This window comes from Balaenoptera musculus, chromosome 10, assembly GCF_009873245.2.
Source record: "Balaenoptera musculus isolate JJ_BM4_2016_0621 chromosome 10, mBalMus1.pri.v3, whole genome shotgun sequence".
Lineage (NCBI taxonomy): Eukaryota > Metazoa > Chordata > Mammalia > Artiodactyla > Balaenopteridae > Balaenoptera > Balaenoptera musculus.
This window is the reverse complement of record NC_045794.1, coordinates 104,371,197-104,397,461: the sequence shown is the minus strand read 5'-3', so window position 1 is coordinate 104,397,461 and position 26,265 is coordinate 104,371,197. Positions and strand designations below refer to the sequence as shown.

Here is a 26,265-nt window from a genome sequence, read left to right as displayed (position 1 = left end):
ATGAAGAGTGGCCCCCACTTACCACAACTAGAGAAAGCCCTCGCACAGAAACGAAGACCCAACACAGCCATAAATAAATAAATAAATTTTTAAAAAAACAACAATAAATGCAGACCCTTATTTATACACTATATACAAAGATTTACCAACATAGATCAAAGACCTAAATTTAAGTGCTAAAACTATAAAACTCTTAGAAGAAACAATCATGTATTTGCCGATGGTTTCTTAGATATGACACCAAAAGCAACAAAAGAAAATATAACTTGGACTTCCTCAAAAATAGTTTTTGTGCTTCAAATGACACCTTTAAGAAAGTGTAAAGACAACACACACAATGGGAGAACATTTTCACAAAAGAAAATTTTTGCAAATCATATATCTGAAAAAGGACTTGTACCTAGAATATATAAAGAACTCTTACAACTCAATAATAAAAAGACAAATTTTAGAACAAGTGAAGGATCTGGGATTCCCTGGTGGCACAGTGGTTAAGAATCCGCCTGCTAATGCAGGGGACATGGGTTCGAGCCCTGGTCTGGGAAGATCCCACATGCCACAGAGCAACTAAGCCTGTGCACCACAACTACTGAGCCTGAGCTCTAGAGCCCGCAAGCCACAACTACTGAGCCCACGTGCCACAACTACTGAAGCCTGCGCGCCTAGAGCCCGTGCTCCGCAAAAAGAGAAGCCATGACAATGAGAAGCCCGTGCACTGCAACAAAGAGTAGCCCCCGCTCACCTCAACTAGAGAAAGCCCGTGCACAGCAACGAAGACCCAACACAGCCAAAAATTAATTAATTAATTAATAAAGAAAAAAATGAGTAAAGGATCTGAATAGACATTTCTCCAAAGAAAATATCCAAATGGACAAAAAGCATACAAAAAAATGCTCAGTACCATTAGCCATCCGGGAAATGCAAGTCAAAAGCACAATGAAGGGACTTCCCTGGTGGTGCAGTGGTTAAGAATCCACCCGCCAATGCAGGGGCCAGAGGTTCGATCCCTGGTCCAGGAAGATCCCACATGCCGCGGAGCAACTAACCCCATGTGCCACAACTACTGAGCCTGCGCTCTAGAGCCTGCGAGCCACAACTACTGAGCCCGTGAGCCACAACAACTGAAGCCCGCACGCCTACAGCCCATGCTCCACAACGAGAAGGCACCGCAATGAGAAGCACGCGCACTGCAACGAAAGAGGGGCCCCCGCTCACCGCAACTAGAGAAAGCCCGCGCGCAGCAACGAAGGCCCAAAGCAGACAAAAATAATAAAATAAATTAAATAAATAAAATTTTTTAAAAATGTGGTCTATCCATACAATGGAATATTATTCAGTAATAAGAAAGAATGAAGTACTGATAGGCCCCCACGGAGCCTGGTTGGTTTCACCGCAGCAGCACAGAGGCGGCCTCAATGTGCCAAGCGCCCACACTATGCTGCTCTGCGTGATGCCAGCACTGCACACCAGGCCTGGGTCTGCACACGCCAGCCCACAAGCCACAGGCTCCTTCATGGTGGGGATGGTCATACATCTTATGTGTTCCACCAGACAGCACCGGAGCACACACAGAACAAATCTTGACCAACAAATAAAACCAAAATTTCACCCAAATAATCATCCTCATGCTACTCGCTTATTCATACCTTTTATAGTTTGAAAGAATAAACTAAGTTAACATCTACTTATTTACCCCTAAATCATAAAAGAGCAAGTCTAGGCAGGATTTCCACCCTGTAAAAAAGAGTAAGACACTCAAGGGCCTCTGAGAACCCATACCTTCTGCAGAATCTGGTGCACCAACTTATCTACCCCAGGGCCTGTGTGCTAAAGGCGGCCCAGCTCAACGTTCCAAGACACGGGGATTTCACAGGCTGGTTAAGTTCTTTTCTTTTTTTTTTAAATAAATTTATTTATTTATTTATTTTATCTTTGGCTGCATTAGGTCTTTGTTGCTGCGCGCAGGCTCTCTCTTGTTGTGGTGAGCAGGGGTTACTCTTCGTTGCAGTGCGCAGGCTTCTCATTAAGGTGCCTTCTCTTGTTGCGGAGCACAGGCTCTAGGTGCGCGGGCTTCAATAGTTGTGGCAAACGGGCTTAATTGCTCCATGGCATGTGGGATCTTCCCGGACCAGGGATCGAACCCGTGTCGCTTGCACTGGCAGGCGGATTCTTAACCACTGCACCACCAGGGAAGTCCCAAGTTCTTTTATTTTAATTTAGAAAACTAACAGGGTTGCCAACTTTTTCACTCTGCCAAGCCAGGAGGAGGGAGGGAGGGAAAGAGAGAGAAAGAAAAGCAGACACAAAGGGGCTTCCCTGGTGGCACAGTGGTTAAGAATCCACCTACTAATACAGGGGACACGGGTTCAAGCCCTAGCCCGGGAAGATCCCACATGCTGTGGAGCAACTAAGCCCACGTGCCATAACTACTGAAGCCCACGCGCCTAGAGCCTATGCTCTGCAACAAGAGAAGCCACCACAATGAGAAGCCTGCTCACCGCAACGAAGAGTAGCCCCCGCTCGCCACCACTAGAGAAAGCCCGCACGCAGCAACGAAGACCCAATGCAGTCCAAAATAAATAAATTAAATTTTAAAAAAAGGAGGAAAGGATAAACTGTCATCTACAATCACCTTCAATTCAGACAACAATGGCTTTTTCAATATCAAAAGAAGAAAGCCATAATATCAGGATTGAGGATTATGTCTCACTTTAAAAAAACAGTTTTAAGAAAAGCTCCCCTTTGCTCATCTCACCAATATTACATACAGACCAGCATCTGAGAACCTCTATTTACATTCCCACTGACACCTGAAATAAAAATAGGTTACTCTCAAAGTCATTCACTTAGACTGTGTGCCTCACCAGCTCACACCTAGGCCATTAAACCAAAAATCTCTGTGCAGCAACGTTTCTGTGCTTCCGTCAGCTATCCATGCATTTTAAGAAATACGTAATCTCATCAGTGGCATCCCTTAAAGAGTTCATAGCAATGGTACTGGTTTAGGTGCAGCTAACTTCACTGCCTAAGGAACTGGTTTAAACTGGTTCTAGAACTGTTACTCAGGTAATACTGCATACTTCTTTTCCAAACGTTTCAAGATGACTTTTTTTTTTTAATATTTACTTACTTATTCATTCATTCATTCATTTTTGGCTGTGTTGGATCTTAGTTGTGGCACTCAGGATTTTTCATTGTGGCGAGCAGGCTACACTCTGGTTGTGGCATGTGGGCTTAGTTGCTCCGCGGCATGTGGGATCTTAGTTCCCCAACCAGGGATCGAACCCGTGTCCCCTGCCTTGGAAGGCGGATTCTTAACCACTGGACCACCAGGGAAGTCCCTTCCAAACGTTTCTTGTATCCCAACAACTATGCACTATCCTCCAAAGAGACGCTAGCATCCTCTTAATCGGCCCTCACCTACAGGAAGGCTAATTTTCCTTCCTTAGATGACCTAGAGGCCCACCACCGACAGCATATCTTTAGAACAAGCTACTGGCTCACAGTACTGGCGTGTTGACTTGAGACGTCTCTGGTTATACGTGAGATGCAACACAGCACAAGGATTCCCGTCACATCCTGACAACAGCCTCCACAGTCTGTCTGGAATGCCAAGCAAAGTATTACCAGCATCTTCTAGACTCTTATCCAACAGCCAAATGAGAGGAACTTCAAGTTCCTCTTAAACTACCTCTCATTTATTTCTTCTGGTTAGTATAACCATCAGACACAAGGCAGCTTCCAAAGAGAAATGTTGTCCATACGATCATGCAGTTCCATGGACAGAGCCCTTCAGAAAAGAACATTCTGCAGTAGAGACTGTTGCTAAGAGAAAATGAGAATCTGAAACGCACCCTATACCTGTCTGACCAATCGCTTTTTAAAAAAGTTTCACAACCAAGGTCCTGGCTCTGCTATGTGACCTGACCTCTTGTGCCCTGGTGTCCTCACCTGTAAACTGGGGACAAGGAGCACCCTCCACGTAGAGCTGCTGTGAGGATGAACTGAGCTACCCCGTGAGGAGCCCAGAGCAGGGGCTGGCACACTTCCTCCTCAGTCTCCTGACTGCAAAGGAGAGAAGGAAACAGAGACAAGGTCACCTTGCCACAGAGGACGGGCTCAGCAGTGGCTGGGGAGGCATGACTTGCTCACGGGAGCTGACCGTGAGCCTCTCCCAGTGCCACCTTCAAGTGGCATCACACTGGTAGCTCAAGTTGGACATGACAGAAGCATTAGCACTGTAGAAATAGACAAATACTACAGGCCAGGAGATTTTTGTGCTTTTTTTGTTTTTGACTTTAAAAAAATTTTTTTATTATTATTTTTATTTTTGGCTGCATTGGATGTTCCTTTCTGCACACAGGCTTTCTCCAGCTGCAGCAAGCGGGGGCTACTCTTCATTGCGGTGCGCAGGCTTCTCATCCTGGTAGTTTCTCTTGCTGTGCAGCACAGGCTCTAGGCGCGTGGGCTTCAGTGGTTGCAGCACGTGGGCTCAGTGGTTGCAGCACTCAGGCCCTAGAGCATGCTGGCTTCAGTAATTGCGGCACGCGGGCTCTAGAGCGCAGGCTCAGTAGTTGTGGCTCACGGGCTTAGTTGCTCTGGGGCATGTGGGATCTTCCTGGACCAGGGATCAAACCCGTGTCCCCCACATTGGCAGGCGGACTCTTAACCACTGCGCCACCATGGAAGCCCCGTGGCCAGGAGGTTTTTGACTCTCCCAGAGAGCCAGATATTAAACATTTACCAACACACCACTGGAATTCTATTGGTCTGGAAAAAAGCGACAATGTGAATCCATGGAGAGCAGTGGATACTTGCACAACCAGTCAAACAACAAACAAGACCATGTCTATACTGGGCACAGTCCACTGGGGGTGGCGGGGGGATGGGGGGACCAAAAAGAAGGGGGTGGGGTGGGAGGAACAGATGAACAAAAATCTAAAATCAGAAGTGAAAAGAATAGCCACAGGACGCCCCTGGTGGCACAGTGGTTAAGAATCCGCCTGCCAATGCAGGGGACATGGCGGAGCAACTAAGTCTGTGTGCCACAACTACTGAGCCCACGTGTCAAAACTACTGAAGCCTGTGCACCTAGAGCCTGTGCTCCGCAACAAGAGAAGCCACTGCAATGAGAAGCCCGCGCACCACAACGAAGAGTAGCCCCCGCTCGCCGCAACTAGAGAAAGCCCGTGCACAGCAATGAAGACCCATGCAGCCAAAAACAAATAAATAAATTTATTTAAAATAAGTAAATAAAAATAAAAATAAGGAGTATGCTTATTTAATAGTCTGTTTCTTTTTTTAAATATTTATTTATTTATTTACTATTTATTTTTGGCTGCGCCGGCTCTTAGTTGCTGCACGAGGGATATTTAGTTGCAGCACGTGGACTTCTTAGTTGTGGCATGCAGACTTCTTAGTTGCGGCATGCAAACTCTCAGTTGCAGCATGCATGTGGGATCTAGTTCCCCGACCAGGGACCAGAACCCGGGCCCCCTGCACTAGGAGCATGGAGTCCTGCCACTGGACCACCGGGGAAGCCCCAATAGTCTGTTTCTGATAATCCCCAAATCTAAAATCTAGGAGGGCTGTTTCTACTGGTTTTCATGCATGGTGCCTTATTTCCTTGTGTGCTTGTCCAGTTTTGTCTGTGTACTAATCAACATCCTTAAAAAATATTCATAGGTGTTTTTTGCATTTTAGGATGATGGTAACTTCCTCCAGAGAGGTTTTATGTTTGGTCCCACTGTTGCCTGAAGGCATTACCAAACCAGAAAACCTTAAATTCATGCTTCATTTCCCTGAACTACCAAGTAATATGAACCTGGGCCACAAATCCTCCCAAAGGCCAATCCACAGCCACAATTTTCCCCCTTTTTTCCTGCTACATTTAGTAAAAAGGTGGGGGCAAAGATGGAGATAGGCAGGTATGCTTCTAGTTCACCCTGCCTCTGAGGGCACTGACTTTCAGAGCCCATTTAATATGAGGAGGGCCCCTTTTAGGTTCTCTACCTTGAGAGGACTGCAGATCTTCACTTCAGAGGCCGGCAAGGACTCAGAAATCAAAGCCCCACTTTGTCCAAATCAGCAGATGTCCTTAAGGCAAAGGCAGATTCCATCCTATGGTGTTTAAATTACCTTTCTGGGTTCTTTCTTTGTTATATTTTGGTTTAAAACTTCCTTGCAATATTGTCAGTCTTTTTTTTTTTTTTAAAGAGCAAGTGATATACAAGCTGGCTTTTTTTTTATTTTTATTTTTATTTATTTAAACACTATTTTATTTATTTATGGCTGTGTTGGGTCTTCGTTTCTGTGCGAGAGCTTTCTCTAGTTGTGGCAAGTGGGGGCCACTCTTCATCGCGGTGTGCGGGGCCTCTCATTATCGCGGCCTCTCCAGACGCGCAGGCTCAGTAATTGTGGCTCACGGGCCCAGTTGCTCCGCGGCATGTGGGATCCTCCCAGACCAGGGCTCGAACCCGTGTCCCCTGCACTGGCAGGCAGACTCTCAACCACTGCGCCACCAGGGAAGCCCTATTGTCAGTCTTTTGATTTTTTTTCTTTTTGGCTGCGTTGGGTCTTCGTTACTGCGTGCAGGCTTTTCTCTAATTGCAGAAAGCGGGAGCTACTCTTCGTTGCAGTGCACGGGCTTCTTATTGCAGCGGCTTCTCTTGTTGTGGCCCATGGGCTCTAGGCACTCGGGCTTCAGTAGTTGTGGCACGCAGGCTTCAGTAGTTGTGGCTCACAGGCTCTAGAGCACAGGCTCAGTAGTTGCGGCACCCAGGCTCAGTTGCTCCATGGCATGTGGAATCTTCCCAAACCAGGGCTAGAACCCGTGTCCCCTGCATTGGCAGGCGGATTCCCAACCACTGCGCCACCAGGGAAGCCCTTGATTTTTTCTTTAATCCAATAATTTTAATTGTTTTCCATAGGGTGGGAGATGGGAGGATAGCAGGTAGTCCAAATAATCTAGCCTAACAATTACCAAATACATAAAATCACTGATGTTTTTCTGTAAAATATATCTGATACACAATTCTATACTGAAACTTATAGTCTCTCATCACTTTCAGGAGATACTCCACTCTCTAGTGGCCTCTATTCATGCTAATGAGACATCCGTTGTCAACCTAACAGACATTCCTTTGTAGGTAATCTCTCTTACCTCTGGCTTAAGGTCTTTTTGACTTTGTTGCTATACAATTTCAGTGTATGGGTGTGGGTTTCCTTTTACTTATACTGTTTAGGACATTGTGTGCTTCCTAAATCTACAGATTTATCTCTCATTAGTTTCTGAAAAGTCAACACTATTAATTAACACTTTGAATAACGCCTCTCCTCCTTCTCCCTACTTTTCCATCCTGGGGTTCCAACTACACAGTCATAGCACACTTTTAACCTACCCTCCACTTCTCTAGTCTCACTTTCCATCTCCCATCTCTCAGTGCTGCACACTGGATAATTTCTTCAGGTATATATTCCAGTTCACTAATTCTGCCTTCAGCCATGTTTATTTAATTCACATATATTGTTTTTAATTTCAACTTTTTTTCATTTCTGAAAGTTCTACTTGGAATCATTTTGATACCTTGGTTTTCATTACTAATTTTTATTCTATTTTGTATTTCTTCAAAAATTTCATACATTATTATATATACTGCATCCAATACCTGCAGACCTCGGGGCATCTAATTGTGCCAACTCCTCACAACGGTGTGTGTCCTGAATATAGAATGAAGCTTGCTTGGACTTCCCTGGTGGTGCAATGGTTAAGAATCTGCCTGCCAATGCAGGGAACACGGGTTCAAGCCCTGGTCCGGGAAGATCCCACATGCCACGGAGCAACTAAGTCCATGCGCCACAACTACTGAGCCTGTGCTCTAGAGCCCGCGAGCCACAACTACTGAACCCACGTGCCACAACTGCTGAAGCCCACGAGCCTAGAGCCTGTGCTCTGCAACAAGAGGAGCCACCGCAGTGAGAAGACCGTGCACCGCAATGAAGAGTAGCCCCCGCTCGCCACAACTAGAGAAAGCCCGCGTGCAGCAACGAAGACCCAACGCAGCCAAAAAATAAATTCATTAATTTAAAAAAAAAAGAAAAAAGAATGAAGCTTGCTTAAACGTAATCTACAGAAATCCCGAGGGCCTACAATGAGTATGCTTTGCTCTGAAAAGGATTTAACTTCTCTTCAGCAAGGAGCAAAAGAGTGCTATCATAATACTCACTGTTTCTTTTCTTTTTCTCTTTTGGCTTTTGAAGAGTTAGCTTAATTTTTAAGCACCAAAGTGCTCCCGGGAAGTTGTATCTACTGTAATTTATCCAGCATCTATCTAATTGGATTGCGATGGGCAAACCTTTTAGGGGCATCTACTACAGCTGGAGGCACAAGCCCCTCCCCGCCGTTTCAGCTTCTACTTGGAATGTGTTCTGACAGCGGCCATAACACATATAAGCCTATCTCACCTATTCCCCACAGGTGAGACACGGCATGTTCCTCACTACATATGCATGACTGTCCCTGTTTTATTTGGATTACCCTTTGGCTTGGAGAGACCAAGTAACTTTTCCACAACACAGCACCTCAAAACCAGACACAGGAGGGTCAAGAATCCCTAAAAGTCAGGACACTATATGCACATCTTCAAAACTAAAATTTTTGCTGTCATCCATCTTCGAATGTCCCCTTATACAGTATATTTGCATAAATTACACAATAAAACAGAACCAAAAACAATTATCTTACCTTCTGTGGAAACTCCTTGTTTAAATTTTGTATTTAGGCAGAATATAAAAACATTTGGGATTTTCTCTTGGAGTATATGCAACTTTAAGAAAAATTTTTTCATTCAGTAGACTTATAATCTCTTCACCTGAAAAATAAGAGGAAGAAACTTATTTTAAGTTCTACTTCTGTAAAGTTAACTCACCAAAATGATAGGGAAAAGGAAAACAAAAATCATTAGCTTTACTTAGTATTTAAATTATCAGAACATTTCATGATTAAGGATCTAAAAACTCCCTTGTCCATGCCTGTTCTACAGAGATTGGTACCAACGATACACACCCATTTTAAATCTGGTTAACTAACTCAATGGTTGGAATTGAAGGACATGAGGAGGATCTCTGTGAAGTCATCTAGTTTCATGCCTACACACTATAACTATCAAGAGACACATATCCTGGTCACAAGATGACTGGACGGCTCACTGATGACCCATCACAACTTCTAGAAGAAAAGTGTTCCAAAGTGCTCCAGGTGTGATCCCTAACACCATTTCCAAATAACGTGACTAGCGCTCCTTGGCAAAAGGACTGACTTCAAGGCATGCAGCAAAAACACAGACTAGGGGGCTTCCCTGGTGGCACAGTGGTTAAGAATCCGCCTGCCAATGCAGGGGACACGGGTTCGAGCCCTGGCCCGGGAAGATCCCACATGCCGCGGAGCAACTAACCCCGTGCGCCACAACTACTGAAGCCCACGCGCTTAGAGCCCGTGCTCCACAACGAGAAGCCACCACAATGAGAAGCCTACGCATCGCAACGAAGAGTAGCCCCTGCTCACCATGACTAGACAAAACCTGCGTGCAGCAACGAAGACCCAACGCAGCCAAAAAAGTAAATAAATTAAATAAATAAATTTATTTTAAAAAAAACAAAAAAACACAGACCAGCAGAGCCCAGGACTGTTCATTCTGTATTTGCATGGAAGTCATGATTTCACCTTTTTTAAAATAACTAATTAATTTTTTTTTAATTTATTTTTTTGGCTGCGTTGGGTCTTTGTTGCTGTGCGCGTGGGCTTTCTCTACTTGCGGCGAGTGGGGGCTACTCTTCGTTGCACTGCACGGGCTTCTCATTGCAGTGGCTTCTCGTTGCAGAGCACGGGCTCCAGGCGTGCAGGCTTCAGCAGTTGTGGTTTGCAGGCTCTAGAGCGCAGGCTCAGTAGTTGTGGCACACGGCCTTAGTTGCTCCATGGCATGTGGGATCTTTCCGGACCAGGGCTCGGACCTGTGTCCCCTGCACTGGCAGGTGGATTCTTAACCACTTAGCCACCGGGGAAGCCCAATGATTTTACCTTTTGAAAATTATACTTTAGCAATAAGGAGGGGTGACTGTTCTAGAATATAAGAGCCCTAAGAGACCTAATCATCAAATATAATATTTAGATCTTGTTTGGGTCCAATTAAAACGAATCAACTGGAAGAGTATATTTTTGAAGCTATTGGGGAAATCTGAATATGGACTGGTATTAGATGGTATTAAGGAATTACCGTAAATCTCTTAGTAAATGACATGACCACTATGTTTTTAAAAATAAAAACTTTCCTTGTCTGTTAGAGAGAAAAAGTGAAGTATTCATGGGTGAAATGACATTATTTCTTGGATTTACTTTTAAAACACTCCACCGAAACACAAGAACGAAACAAATTTTAAAAGCGTGAGAGAGATATTACTCAGCCATAAAAAGAAACGAAATTGAGTTATCTGTAGTAAGGTGGATGGACCTAGAGTCTGTGATACAGAGTGAAGTAAGTCAGAAAGAGAAAAACAAATACTGCATACTAACACATATATATGGAATCTAAAAAGAAAAATGGTTCTGAAGAACCTAGGGGCAGGGCAGGAATAAAGACACAGAAGTAGAGAATGGACTTGAGGACATGGGGAGGAGGAAGGGTAAGCTGGGACAAAGTTAGAGAATGGCACTGACATATATACACTACCAAATGTAAAACAGATAGCTACTGGAAAGCAGCTGCATAGCACAGGGAGATCAGCTCGGTGCTTTGTGACCACCTAGAGGGGTGGGATAGGGAGGGTGGGAGGGAGACGCAAGAGGGAGGGGATATGGAGATATACATATGCATATAGCTGATTCACTTTGTTATATTCAGCAGAAACTAACACAACACTGTAAAGCAATTATACTCCAATAAAGATGTTTAAAAAAAAAAATAGATGGTTCACAACATTAAAAAAAAAAGTGTGAGAGAAAAAGGGACAGATTAAAAAATAATAATAATAACTGGCAAAGTACCAATCACTGATAAAGCTGGGAGATGAGTACATGGGTGCTCATTATCTTTTCTGTACATTTGTGTATTTTTAAGTTTCATATAAAAGTCAAGCAAAAAAAGGCACTCGAAGTTGTGCTACTAAGCCAGGAATAAGTCAGTGTTATCTCCTAAAATAGGAAAATCTTTTTACATCTGTGAAACAGAACAAAGGAAACTTCGTTTACGATAGAGTCAGGAGGCCAGAAGGGGAGCCCGCACCCACTGCTACTCAGCCTCAACCACAGACCCCCATGGAGGAAGGTTTCCTGTTTGCCCAGCAACTCAGCCAGGGAGAAACCATCACCACCCTGAACTCTCACTTTCCTCCAATGGACTTTTGTTCAAAATAGCCCCTCCCAACTGCCTCCTTTTTCTCTACAAAGTAACCTTCCTCTGCTTTGTGCATGAGACGTGCCTATGGCTTTTGCTATTGCTTGCTTGCCCTGAATTGCAACTCTCTGCTATTCCCAAAGAAACCCATTTTGCTGGTAAAATAACTAACTGGTTGTTTTACTTTTAAAGTTGGCACATCTAACATTTCAAAATTATTAAGTAAATAATTCAAAATTGGCTTTTCAGCACTTTATACACAGTTTCAAAATAAGGAAGTATCTCTGTAAGGGCCCTGAGACCTGTTTATTCTGACTTTGAACCAGTGCTTTTATAACATACATCTTCTTGACAAATTCTGCTTAGTCTGAGCCGGAGGAAGCCCGAAACAGCCGGGACATCACGGGGGACACGCAGCCTGGGAATGAGTGGCACCTTCTCCTCGGCGGGCACACAGCCTGGGCGTCCTCCCCATGCTTGCTCTCCCTGGCAGCGTCACCCTCTCCCACGTCCTCCCACTGCAGGTACGAGCGTTCTGTCACCTGTGGCCTCCAGCCCACACCCCGCGGGCTCTTCTTCTCAGCAGGCCCTCAGGATCTCATTCTGTAGCCTGGTTCTCCTGTGACACCTTTCTCCCAAGCCCTATCCCCACCTCCTTCCCTAAACACATGAATTCCCTTCATGTCCACCCAGGTAAGGCCACCTCTGCTCTACCACCCAGGCATCCTGAACTAGAAAGGGGTCAGCATTCTCATAGGTCCCATCACTATCTTCTATGCTTCCTAATACCGTCATTCAAATACCTGTTTTTGATACTTTTGCTTCTGGCCAAGACGAAATAACAGGGACCAGATTTACAAATGAAATGGTTTTCAAGACACTGGCTATCCTGCAGTGAAGAACAGTGATCCCTGACAGGAGGGAAACAAGAGGAGCCCCTTAACTGCCCAGTTTCCTGCCTGACAAGTAGTTCTGGGTAACAGCAGAGACACCAGGTGGGGTCCAGCACTCCCCCGAGGTGAAGAAACAGCACTGGGAGTCCAGGAAGGCCAAGGCGCTAGAGTCCACAGGCAGAGCACTGGAAGGGACAGAGTCGTAGACAGCGCTGAGGATCTGCTGGCTCCAGCCAGGTACTGATCAATGCAAGTGTGTAAGAAAGGCATCCAAGCCAGGGATTAGCAGGAACCACCCTCCGAGTTCACAGGGGGCCAAGGAGAGTTACTCTTTCTCCCAGTCACAGTGGAAAATTTCCTAATTTCAGGGCACTGGACAAAGTACTCAGAAGACTTTTGCCTCAGTGGTGGGGCAAAGTGACAACACTGGACTCAACATAACTCTGGTCCCACCTAACAAAGCCTAAAAGCCAGACCCATAGAATCAAACTGTTTCTAAGTAATTTAACAATATTCCAGAACAAAGGTCAAGAATATTTATAGAAATACAAAAATACCCAGCATCCAACAAGATAAAAGTCACAGTGTCTTGGCATTCAATCAAAAATGACCAGACATGCAAGGAAGCAGGAAAACACAAACCATAATCAACCTAGAAATGACACAGATGATAAAATTAATAGACAAAGATATTTAAGCAGTTGTTGTAACCATATTCCATATGTTCAAAAACCTAGGGGAAATATTAGACGTGTTAGAGACATGAGAGCTATACGAAGACCCAAACAGAATCATAAATATACTCTTAATCCAAAAAAAAGGCAGAAAAAGAGGAAAAGGGAACAGGGAGCACACTGCCAGCCTCGACACCAGGCCACATTAAGTGGGGCCACCACTCGACACAGTCTCGGTTCTCTTTCCTCATCCCCACCCACCTCCCCAACCACACCAGCACCCACTACTTCTTAAATATGCTGCAAGTCTCTCATAGCTGACACCTTGGCACGTGGGTCCTCTCTGCCTGGAACACCCTTCGTCCCATCTTCCTACTTGGCAAATTCCTGTCTGTTCCTCAAGTCCGAAATTCACCGAAAACCACTTTTGTCAGGTCACTGAGTCCTTCCTCAGTGCTCTCACAAGAGCACTTCCAGAGAATCAACACACTATAATAATCTGGTTTTACGTATTTTTATTTATTCTGAATTATGAAAATATTTAAAACATAAAAAGGTCCAGAGAAGAATATAACAAATACCCATGTACTGAGATTTAATAAATGTTAACATTTGCTCACATATGTCACCTACTTAAAAAAAAAAATAAATTGTTTCTAATACACTGAGGAATTGACAACCTATTTAACTCCCTTCGTCCACAGAGATAATCATTAATTTGCAGTATCCATAACTTCATTCTTTTACTACTTATATAACTGTAAGTAATGCATTATTTTAAGAGTATATTTAGGACTTCCCTGGTGGCACAGTGGTTAAGAATCCACCTGCCAACGCAGGGGACACGGGTTCAAGCCCTGGTCCGGGAAGATCCCACACGCCACGGAGCAACTAAGCCCGTGCACCACAACTACTGAGCCTGCGCTCTAGAGCCCGCGTGCCTAGAGCCCGCGCTCCGCAACAAGAGAAGCCACCACAATGAAAAGCCCGTGCACCGCAACAGAGTAGCCCACGCTCGACACAACTAGAGAAAGCCCACGTGCGGCAACGAAGACCCAACACAGCCAAAATAAATTAATTAATTAATTTTAAAAAATAAAAAATAAAAACAAGTATTTGGAGGTACCGGAGACCAATCAAGAACGTGCAGAAACTGGAGGGAACATAATCACTGGAAAAAGGAGAGCAAGGAGGAAAGAGGCCAGAGTTCAGGGCGACCAGCATGGCTGAAAATCCAACAGGAAAACCAGAAAAGAAGGGAGCCCCCCAAACCTGCATTACATTCCTCCCAAATCCTTGGCTGACTCCTAAACAGCAAGTGGTGGGATGAGACACCAAGAAACCAAGCAGAAAAATAAGTCAAACTCAAAGAAATAGAGAGTAGAAAAGAGGCTGGGGGGCAGGGGGGTGCAGGGAGAGGTTGGTAAAAGGGAGCAAACACTCAGCTATAAGATGAATAAGGTCTGAAGATCAGATATAAGAATATGGTGACTACAGTTAATAACAATGCATTGAAATTTGCTAAGACGAAACTTAACTGTTCTCACCAAAAGTATATGTGTATGTGTATATATATAGCTCTAGCTGTGACAGTTAACTAGTTAATTGTATACTTGCATCAAATCATCACGATATACTTTAAATATCTGAAAACAGCTATGTGAGGTGAAAGAGCTGAGCCAAGACTCAGCAGCCGTCCAGCACTGTGGAGACAGACTCTGGAGTTTAAGTTCTGCCAAACTAGAAGGGTTTTCTATTAAAACCCCAGAAAGGCCATGCCTTAGGAGTAAAAAACATGTTCCAGAATTAAAAGCTATGCCCTAAAACTTAGTACAAAGCCAAAACAGATCTACCCTAGAAAAGCTCCTACAGGATCGAGATCATCTTCCAGTCATTTAACAGCCTGCCCTAACAAAACTCAACACTCTTTAAGGACAGATAACCTAAAACAGAATTTCTAGAATATACTATCTACAATGTCCATTTTGCAATAAAAAATTATTACACGTGCAAAGAAGAAAAATATTACCCATGATCAAGAGAAAAAACAATCTACAGGAACCAAAAATGACCATACATTGGAACTGGCAGATGAAAACGTCAGAACAGCAATTATAAATATTTTTTAAAATTTTAGGAAAAGGGAACAGAAGAAATGAACAGGTGGAGAATATTAGCAGAGAAATGCAAACTTGAAAGAAGAACCAAAAAGAAATTCTGGAACTGAAGAATACAGTATCTGAAATTAAAATGTCACTGGACAGAATTAATAACCGAATGAGCACAAAGAAAAGCAGGGAATTTGAAAATAGATGAAAAGAAAATATACAAATATAAACAAAGAGAGAAAGAAGAATTTTGAAAATACCAACACATTCGAAACCTGTGGGACAACATCAAACAATCTAAAATAGATATCACTGGAGGGACTTCCCTGGTGGTCCAGGGGGTAAGACTCCACATTCCTAATGCAGGGGGACCGGGTCCAATCCCTGGTTGGGCAACTAGATCCTACATGCATGCCACAACTAAGAGTTTGAATGCCGCAACTAACAGTCCGCATGCTGCAACTAAAAAAAAAAAAAGGGCTTCCCTGGTGGCGCTGTGGTTGAGAATCTGCCTGCCAATGCAGGGGACACAGGTTCGAGCCCTGGTCTGGGAAGATCCCACATGCTGTGGAGCAACTGGGCCCGTGAGCCACAACTACTGAGCCTGCACATCTGGAGCCTGTGCTCTGCAACAAGAGAGGCCGCGACAGTGAGAGGCCCACGCACCGCGATGAAGAGTGGCCCCCACTCGCTGCAACTAGAGAAAGCCCTCGCACAGAAACGAAGACCCAACACAACCAAAAATAAATATAAATAAAAATTTTTAAAAAAAATCCTGTGTGCCGCAACTAAGACCCAGAGCAGCCTAAATATATAAATATTAAAATAAAATAAAATATATATCACTGGAGTCTCGAGAGAAGACAGATGATGAGGCAAAAGAATTATTTAAGAGGCAATGGCCAAAAAGTTTCCAAAGTTGATTAAATACATCAACCCACAGATCCAAGCAAATACAAAAACAGCACACCTAGAAGATTACAGCCAAATTGAAGAAAAGTTTTTAATAAAAAATTTATTTAATAAAAATAAATATACATCTTAAACAGCAGGAAAAAGGGTATCAGGTAAACAAAAGTAAGAATGATAGCTGATTCCTCATCAGAAACAACAGAAACTAAAAGACAACAGAATAACTTTCAAAGTGCTGGGAAAAAAAGCTGTCAACCTAGAATTATCCAGCAAAAATATCCTTCAAAACTGAAGGGTAAATAAAGACTTTTTCAGACAAACAAAAGTTGAGTGATTCTGTCCCCAGTATACCCACAACATACAAAATACTGAAGGAAGTGCTTCAAGCCAAAGGAATATGATCCCATACAGAAATCCAATCTACGAAAAGAAATGAAGACCTCCCCAACTCACTCTCTGGGGCTGGTAGTACCCTGATACCAAAACAAAAGATATCATACGGGAGGGACTTCCTTGGTGGCACAGTGGTTAAGAATCCGCCTGCCAACACAGGTTCAAGCCCTAGTCCGGGAAGATCCCACATGCTGCGGAGCAGCTAAGCCTGTGCACCACAACTACTGAGCCTGTGCTCTACAGCCTGTGAGCCACAACTACTGAGCCCGTGTGCCACAACTACTGAAGCTCACGTGCCTAGAGCCTGTGCTCCACAACAAGAGAAGCCACCGCAACGAGAAGCCCGCACACCACAACGAGGAGTAGCCCCCACTCGCCGCAACTAGAGAAAGCCCGCATGCAGCAACGAAGACCCAACACAGCCAAAAATAAACAAATAATTTTTTAAAAAAGATATCATATGGGGAAAAAAGTTCATACACAAATATCTCATGAATATATATGATATATGCAAAAATCCTTAACAAAACACTAGTAAACCAAATCCAGCCACTTTTTGTTTTGTTTTGTTTTTTGGCTGTGCCACATGGCATGTGGGATCTTAGTTCCCTGACCAGGGATTGAACCCGTGCCCCCTGCAAAGGAAGCGTGGAGCCCTAACCACTGGACTGCCAGGGAATTCCCCCCAGCCACATTTAAAAAGGATTATACACCCCACACTAACGGGATTTATCCTAAGAATGCAAAGTTGCTTTAACATCTGAAAATTAATTAATACAACACATCATATTGATAGGATAAAGGACAGAAACCAAATAATCATCCCAACAAATGTAGAAAAGGCATTTGACAAACTCCAACACCCTTTCATGGTAAAAACTTTCCATAAAATAGAACCAGAAAGCAACTTCCTCAACCAATGAAGACCCACTATCACCACTTCCATTCAACATTATATTAGAGGTTCTAGCTGGTACTACAAAGAAAAACAAATAAAAGGCATAATAATTGGAAAGAAAAAGTAAAACTGTCTTTATTCACAGATGATATGATTATACAGATAGAAAACCCAAAGGAATATACAAACCTACCATGAGAACTGATAAGTGAATTGAGCAAAGGTGCAAGATACATGATAAGTATACATAAACCAACTGTGTTTTTGTACATTAACGTTGAGGGACTTCCCTGGTGGTCCAGTGGGCAAGACTCCGAGCTCCCAATGCAGGGGGCCCGGGTCTGATCCCTGGTCAGGGAACTAGATCCCTCATGCATGCCACAACTAAGAGTCCACATGCCACAACTAAGAAGCCCGCATGCTGCAACTAAAAGATCCCACATGTTGCAACTAAGATCCCACATGCCACAATTAAGACCCGGTACAGCCAAAATAAAATAAAAAAATAAATAACTATTTTTAAAAATACTTATTAAAAAAACAAGTAGTTGAAAAACAATATAAAAATATTTTAAATAACATCAAAAATATCAAATACCTACAAATATACTTAATGAAAAAAGTGTACTTTTCACACTGAAAATTACAAAACGTTGCTGAGGAAAATTTAAATAAATGGAGAGATATACCATGTGCACAGATCAGACGACTCAAAGTTAATAACTCAATTCTAAAACTGATCTATAGGGCTTCCATGGTGGCGCAGTGGTTGAGAATCTGCCTGCCAATGCAGGGGACACGGGTTCGAGCTCTGGTCTGAGAAGATCCCACATGCCGCGGAGCAACTGGGCCCGTGAGCCACAATTACTGAGCCTGCGTGTCTGGAGCCTGTGCTCCGCAACAAGAGAGGCCGTGACAGTGAGAGGCCTGCGCACTGCGATGAAGAGTGGCCCCCGCTCGCCGCAACTGGAGAAAGCCCTCGCACAGAAACGAAGACCCAACACAGCCATAAATAAATAAATAAATAAAATTAAAACTGATCTATAGATTCAACGTAATCCCAACCAAATTCCCAGCAAAAATTCCTATCCAAATTGAAGAGTTTATTCTGAAACTGGCAACATAATTTTGTAGAGGAATAAAGGTGGAGGTCTCACACTACCTGATTTCCAGACTGACCATAAAATTACAGACATTAAGACAGCATGGGGGGCTTCCCTGGTGGCGCAGTGGTTGAGAGTCTGCCTGCTAATGCAGGGGACACGGGTTCGAGCCCTGGTCTGGGAGGATCCCACGTGCCGTAGCGTAGCAACTGGGCCCGTGAGCCACAACTACTGAGCCTGCGCGTCTGGAGCCTGTGCTCCGCAACGAGAGGCCGCGATAGTGAGAGGCCTGCGCACCGCGATGAAGAGCGGCCCCCGCTTGCCACAACTAGAGAAAGCCCTCGCACAGAAACGAAGACCCAACACAGCCAAAAATAAGTTAATTAATTAATTAATTTTTTAAAAAAAAGACAGCATGGTGCTGGCACAGGACAGAAAAATAGACCAATGGAACATAACAGAAAGCCCAGAAATAAGCCTGCATACACATGTTCAATTAATTTATAACAAAGGCTCCAATGCAATTTAAAGGAGGAAAAAGAGTCTTCTCAACAAACGATGCTAGAATGATTGTATATCTCATACGGGGAAAAAGTGTACCCTTTTTCCACCTCACACAAAAAATCATGCAAGATAGATCATTCATAAAGGAGATCAGTGTTTGCTTGGACGTGGAAGGGCAAAAAAAGGGTGGAAAGGAGGGATCCAAAGGGGCATTAGGAAATTTGGGAAATGATGGATACATTTCCTATCTTGACTGTGGTGATGATTTCACAGGTGTACACATATGTCAAAACTTACCAAATTTTACACTTTAAACATGTGCAGTTTATTGTACGTCATTTGTATCTCAATAAAGCTGTTTAAAAGAAAAAGAGCAGGACTTCCCTGGTGGTGCAGTGGTTAAGACCCCATGCTCCCAATGCAGGGGGCCCGGGTTCGATCCCTGGTCGGGGAACTAGATCCTGCATGCCGCAACTAAGAGCCCACATGCCGCAGCCAAATAAATAAATAAATACAAGACCCGGCACAGCCAAATAAATAAATACAAAAATAAATAAATAAATATATTTTTTAAAAAATAAAAGAAAAAGAGGAATCATAAACCTGAATACAAAAGCTACCACCGTAAAGTTTCTACAAAGACAAAACATTGGACAGTGTCTTCACAATTCTGGTACAGGCACAATTGTCTTACAACACGTAATAAACGTAAAAATAAAATATTGACCAATTTTGACTTCATCCAAATTAAAATTTTCTGCTCGTAAAAAAATACCACTGGGGGGACTTCCCTGTTGGTGCAGTGGTTAAGAATCCGCCTGCCAATGCTGGGGACACAGGTTCGATCCCTGGTCCAGGAAGATCCCACATACTGTGGAGCAACTAAGCCCGTGTGCCACAACTACTGAGCCTGCACTCTAGAGCCTGCGAGCCACAACTACTGAGCCCACATGCCACAACTACTGAAGCTCACGCACTCTAGGGTCCACGTGCCGCAACTACTGAGCCCGCATGCTGCGACTACTGAAGCCCGCACACCTAGGTCCCGTGCTCCGCAACAAGAAGCCACCACAATGAGGCAATGAGAAGCCCGTGCACTGCAACAAAGAGTAGCCCCCACTCGCCGCAACTAGAGAAAGCCCGTGCGCGGCAACAAAGACCCAACACGACCAAAAATAAATAAAATTAAGAAAAAAGAAAAAAGATACCATTAAGAAACAAATAGGCAGGGGCTTCCCTGGTGGCGCAGTGGTTGAGAATCTGCCTGCCAATGCAGGGGACACGGGTTCGAGCCCTGGTCTGGGAAGATCCCACATGCCGCGGAGCAGCTGGGCCTGTGAGCCACAACTACTGAGTCTGCGCGTCTGGAGCCTGTGCTCCGCAACAAGAGAGGCCGCGATAGTGAGAGGCCCGCACACCGCGATGAAGAGTGGCCCCCGCTTGCCGCAACTAGAGAAAGCCCTCGCACAGAAACGAAGACCCAACACAGCCAAAAAGAAAGAAAGAAGCTTTCATTAAAAAAAAAACAAAAACAGGCAAACCACAAAATAGGAAACATTCACCCCTCACTTCCTCTCCTCCTCCCACTCCCTCACTGTATATGTATGTATGTACATACACACAAATATCATAAAGGACTTACAACCACAATATTTTTTTTTAAATTTATTTTTATTATTTTTGGCTGTGTTGGGTCTTCGTTTCTGTGCCAGGGCTTTCTCTAGTTGCGGTGAGTGGGGGCCACTCTTCATCGCGGTGCATGGGCCTCTCACTATCGCGGCCTCTCTTGTTGCGGAGCACAGGCTCCAGATGCGCAGGCTCAGTAACTGTGGCTCACAGGCCCAGTTGCTCTGCGGCATGTGGGATCTTCCCAGACCAGGGCTCGAACCCGTGTCCCCTGTATTGGCAGGCGGATTCTCAACCACTGCACCACCAGGGAAGCCCCACAATATTTTTTTGAATTCCTAAAACTGAATAATAAAGACAATCCAACAAAAAGTGGACAAAAGACCTGACACTTCGCAAGAGATACACAAATGGTCAAAAAGCATATGAAAAGTTGCTCACCATTGTTATTAAAACCATAATGAAATACCACTACCACCAGAATTAAAATTAAAAAGACTGACAATAACAAGAGTTGGTATAATGTGGAGAAACTAGAACTATCATACATTACTGATGAAAGTATGAAATGGTACCAGTTTGGAAAACTGTTTAGCATTTTTTTTTTTCTTAAATTTATTTGGCTGCATTGGGTCTTTGTTGCTGTGCATGGGCTTTCTCTAGTTGCAGTGAGCAGGGGCTACTCTTCATTGCGGTGTGCAGGCTTCTCATTGTGGTGGCTTCTCTTGTTGCGGAGCATGGGCTCTAGGTGCGCAGGTTTCAGCAGTTGTGGCACGCGGGCTCAGAAGTTGTGGCTCTTCGGCTCTAGAGCACAGGCTTAGTAGTGGCACACGGGCTTAGGTACTCCATGGCATGTGGGAATCTTCCCAGACCAGGGCTCGAACCCATGTCCCCTGCATTGGCAGGCAGATTCTTAACCACTGTGCCACCAGGGAAGTCCCTGTTTGGCATTTTCTAAAAACAAATTAAACATATATCTATACTATGACCCAGCAACTCCACTCTTAGATATTTACCCAAAAGATATAACACATGTCCACAAAAGAACGTACGATAAACTCAGTGACTTTACTCACAACAGCTAAAAAGTGAAAGCAACCCAAATGTCCATCAGTAAGAAAAATATTTTCACACAAAGGAGTACTACTCAAATAAACTATAAAACTATAAACCTACAGACACAGGCATCAAAATCAATAAATTTCAAAAACATTATCTGAGCAAAAGAAGACAGACACAAAAGAGCATATACTTTGTGACTCCATTTACATGACGTTCAAGGACGTGCAAAATTAATCTGTAAAAATAGAAATCAGAACAATTGTTGCCTTGCGATTTTGAAGGATGGCTTTAATACCTGAAAAGGGACACAAAGAAACTTTTAGGGATGACAGAAATGCTCTATATCTTGACATGAGTGATGGACACACGGGTGTATACATTTGTTAAAATTCATCAAACTTATATACTTAGGATCTGTACTTTGCATTGGGTGTAAAATACTCTTAAATAATTTTTAAATGGTGGAATATTTTTAAAGAAATAAAAGATTGCACATTGTGTTAAAAAGAGAGCTGCTTGCTGTATATGGACATGACATGATTTCCAAGAGGAAGAGGATAGCTGATGGACAGGGTGAGAATGATACACATTTTGGTGCCCTTTGAATTTTATGCTGAGTTCAGATTACCATGTACATAACCACCCACTGGAGTCTGACCACATGAGCTGAGTCCTGGCTCTCCCATTTATTTACTGCTACCCTTGGGTACATTACTTGTTTGTGCCTCAGTGTTCTCACATGAATATTAACAGGAATATTAAGAGTAACGACCTCATTAACTTGTTTTTAAGAATTAAATGGATTTCTCTGGCGGTCCAGTGGTTAAGGCTCCGTGCCTCCAATGCAGCAGGCGCAGGTTCGATCCCTGGTCGGGGAACTAAGATCCCACGTGCCGCGTGGCACAGCCAAAAAAAAAAAAAGAATTAAATGATTACTGGGTTAGATGTCCAAATATAGAATTTAGCACTGGTTTTCACTCTCTGGTCTATAGTAAATTCTGCACAACTCACGTACTCACTTTATGTCAAAATGTTATGTCTCATGAAAATACAAAGCTAACAACAGGTAAAGCACTTTGTTTAAAAAAAAAAAAAAAATCGGGAATTCCCTGGCTGTCGGTGGTTAAGACTTGGACTTTCACTGCCGTGGACCCTGGTCAGGGAACTAAGATATCACAAGGCGCAGTGCGGCCAAAAAAAAAAAAAAAAAGGTAAAAAAGATTAAATGAGGCACTTTATTTTTTTTAATGAGGTACTTCAAAAAGTGGCTGGGCTTGTTTTCTAAATGAAGTTTTGTTGGAACACATACGTGCACGAACACCAAAGTGCCTAATACATAATCGATTACCATTATTATTCAAAAATGTAAAAACAGTACTTTAAAAGTTAGCCTTTTCCTTAACCAAAAAAAAAAGGGGGAGGAGAGGCTTTAACCAGCCAGCCTGGGATGCAAATCCTGGCTCTACCACCTATTTGTTGTATATCTTAGTTTCTTCATCTATAAAACAGGAAAATAATAGTTCCTATACCCTAGGGTTCCTGTGAGGATTAAATGAAATAATTCATATTAAGCATTTAAGACAGCAGCACACAATAAATGATCAAAGTGTTCTGCTACGTGTGTGTGCAAATAAATAGCCATTTCCTAGGCTTCAAACATTATCCTGTGCTGAGGTCGTATACCTGCAGCCTGACCTCTCCTCTGGGCTCCAGATTCTTCTGCGAGATTCCTTCTCCCTAACGACCCTTTAACTTGTCAGACTTCTCCCACTACTTTCAGCCACAAGAAAGCCTTGCTTTCCGCCTCCAACCTAAAACAACTCCCCTGCAACTGCCACCACCACCCCCAGCTTCCCCATCCACCCATCGAAAGTGCCCCAGTCCACCCACGTACGCCACCAATAAGCCTGGAAATCATCCTGAGTCCTCTCTTCCCCTCACACCCCTCTCCTAATCCATCAGCACGTCCCAATAGCTCTACCTCCAAAATCACTCCCTCAGTCGTCACCAAGGTCTAAACCACAAACACACTCACTCCCAATGCCTTGCCTCTCCCCCTCTTATTCATGTGTTGATGGCCCCTCCCCAACTCAATCTCCAGCCGGGGTCCCTCAAACTCAGACTCAACAGCCTTCAAGGAACAGCATGATTGGAAGGCCAATGCCCCAACCAAGGCTCTTGTGTGTCTCCCCCTAACCCTGGCCACGTATCAGTCTTATCTAGGTTCCTGGAGGTCCACCTCAGGGCCTTTGCATGTGCTGCCCCCTCGGTCTAGAAGTCTCTGTCCCCCACTCTTCTCATAGCCAGCTGCTTCTTGCCTTCTAGAGCTTAGCTGACATGACAGTTTGAGATGCCAAAAGGGAAGAGAAGCCAGAAAGGAAGGGACATGAAGAAGAGGTGAACAGCTGAGAGTGCCAGTGAGGGCCTGGGCACTGAGAGGCCAAGGGCATGGCAGGAAGAGGCCATGGGGGGAGGCGACAGGTGGGTGAAAGAGTAACAAGCTGGAAAAGGCCCTAAGGACAAGACAGGTGGGTACAGGGACAAAATGGGGGAGGGGGTACGGTGAAATGCAGGAACTAAGCGGAAGTGACAGACTGAACGAGCTGGTGGTGACAGGGCAGGGGCGGTAGCAAAGTGGGAGCGGTCAGTAACAAATGGGTGGACGATGCAGGTAGTCAGGCGGTAAGGACACAAAGCAGAAGTGGGGGTGTGTGGACGCCGTCACAGTGATGGTGGGAGGACATCCAAGGGGCCCGTAAAGTACACGGGGGAAGGTGACAGGTGTGAAGGGAAAAGGTGATGGAGATGAAGGAAGAAATGGGGCTGTGAGGGGTAAGGAGGTGACAGAATGGGGGTGGGTGACTGGAGACACATGAGCCCACATGGTCATGGAAAGGGGACAGTAGCAGGGAGAGGAGCCAGTGAGTGGACACGGGGACTGACGACAGCGGGCAGTGGGGAGGGGAGAGTCCCACATCGGCAGGCAGGAGAGCGGCCCTGGCGGGCACTGCGAGGGGCAGCACTGACAGGTGGGTCAGGGTGCTGACCGGAAGGGTCCCTAACAGAGAGGCGTGAGGGAGGAAGCAGCGAGGAGGGGAGTGGGGACACCGGCGATCGTGGGCGGACTGATGGGGGATCTCGCCTGGGGGGGCACAATACTGGAGGCACTGGCAGCACGGAGGGGAGGAAGGACATTAAGGGGGAGGTTACCGACAGGGAGGAGGGCACCTGGGGGGTCGCTGACGTGGGAGACACTGACCGGAAGGGCACCACAGGTGGGGGTGAACACCGCTCTGGGGGACTCTGAGGGGGTAAAGGAGGCGGGAGGGCACTGACATGGGGCACTAACGGAGTGGCGCGGTGGACACTGGCGGGAGGTCACTGGTGCGGGCGGACCGTCATGGGAGACACTGGCGGGGGACACTGACACGACGTCACTGTCGGGGTGGGCACTGCTGCAGAGGACACTGACGGGGCGGGCACTGACACGGGGGAAACTGACCTGGGGGACGCTGACCAGGGTGGGCGCTGACAAGGCGAGCATCACGGCGGCAGCGACGGGCGGGGCGTGGACGCTGACAGAGGGGTGGACACTGAGGGGGCAGCGACAGGCGGAGGGTGGACGCCGACATGAGGACACTGACGGGGTGGCCCCTCCGGGCCCGGCCGGCCAGTACCGCCGGCTCTGAGCGGCGGCCGCACTCACCTGCCCCGCGGGCCGGGCGTCGCGGCGGCTCCTCGGAGGCCCGGGTGGAGGCCAGGGCGCGGGCGGAGGCGAAGCCCGGGCGGCCTGGGGCGGGCCGCGCGCACATGGGCCCGGCCGGGCGAGGCGCCCACGGACACGGCGCCCACAGACTCAGCGCGGCGGGCCGGCGGCTCGTGACCGGCTCGGGCCGCGGGCGGCGCTCCGGTCACCCCAAAATGGCGGTAGCGGCGGCCGGGCGCGCGCACGCCGGGGGGCGGGGCCTCGTGCGGGGGGCTCGCGCTCGCAGCGGGGCGGGGCCTCTAGGTGGGCGGGGCCTCTGTTGGGCGGGGCTCCGCGGTGTGGGGCGGGCGCGGTTTCCTCCTCCGCTGGTCACTCTGAGGTATCGCAAAATTTCTGCACGAGCGTAAGTAAGTTTTGATGGGATAATGCGTTTGCGGTGATAAATTTTCTAACGCAACGTCAGCAACAGAACAACCCCTCCGGAGGCCTGAAACGATTTGAGGATCACACATCTGGGGCAGGGGTATCCCTGCTCCCTGGGAGCCTTCCTCTAAGGCTGAAGGCCTCTGCGACTGGGGCAGCTGGGTGTCTCCTGAACTCCTTGGGCACGTGGCGTGGACACGGCCAGAGCAACAGTGAGCAGTGGTCAGCTCTCCGTCCTCTCTGCTACCCGGACTGGGAGCGTCGGAGCAGCAGCCACCAGACCCATGGTTTTTCCAGGTGCCCCCCAGGTTCTTGTAGTATTTTGCACATTAAAATATGTGCCCATTTGGCATTTGTCGAAGTTGTTTGACTCAATCAAACTGATCTCTAAAATGAGAATTGTTATTTCAGGTGGCAGCGTGAACCATGGGAGACGTTGGAAAAAGAAATGGAACACGTAAGGAACATCTAACGCTCTTGCCAGTCATCCCCTTACTGCCTCTCGGCTTCCAACGCACGTGGTCCGTGGCCGAAACGGATCTGACCCCTGGCCATGCTGAGCCTTGGCGGCAGAGG

General features: G+C 45.6%; 1 protein-coding gene across 4 annotated transcripts in view; it reads right to left on the bottom strand.

The window, feature by feature from the left end:
- Positions 1 to 25,490, bottom strand: part of PPP6R2 (protein phosphatase 6 regulatory subunit 2) — a 72,474-nt gene extending 46,984 nt beyond the window's left edge. The window contains exons 1-3 of one of the 4 annotated variants that reach the window (XM_036866874.1): positions 25,063 to 25,490; positions 8,744 to 8,870; positions 3,952 to 4,065 (exon numbers count right to left, since the gene is read on the bottom strand). The gene's annotated coding sequence lies outside the window, so the exon portion shown is untranslated. The remainder of the gene's footprint in view (positions 1 to 3,951; positions 4,066 to 8,743; positions 8,871 to 25,062) is intronic. The other 3 variants (XM_036866872.1, XM_036866873.1, XM_036866875.1) reach the window with 3 other exon arrangements.
- Positions 25,491 to 26,265: the final 775 nt, after the last annotated feature.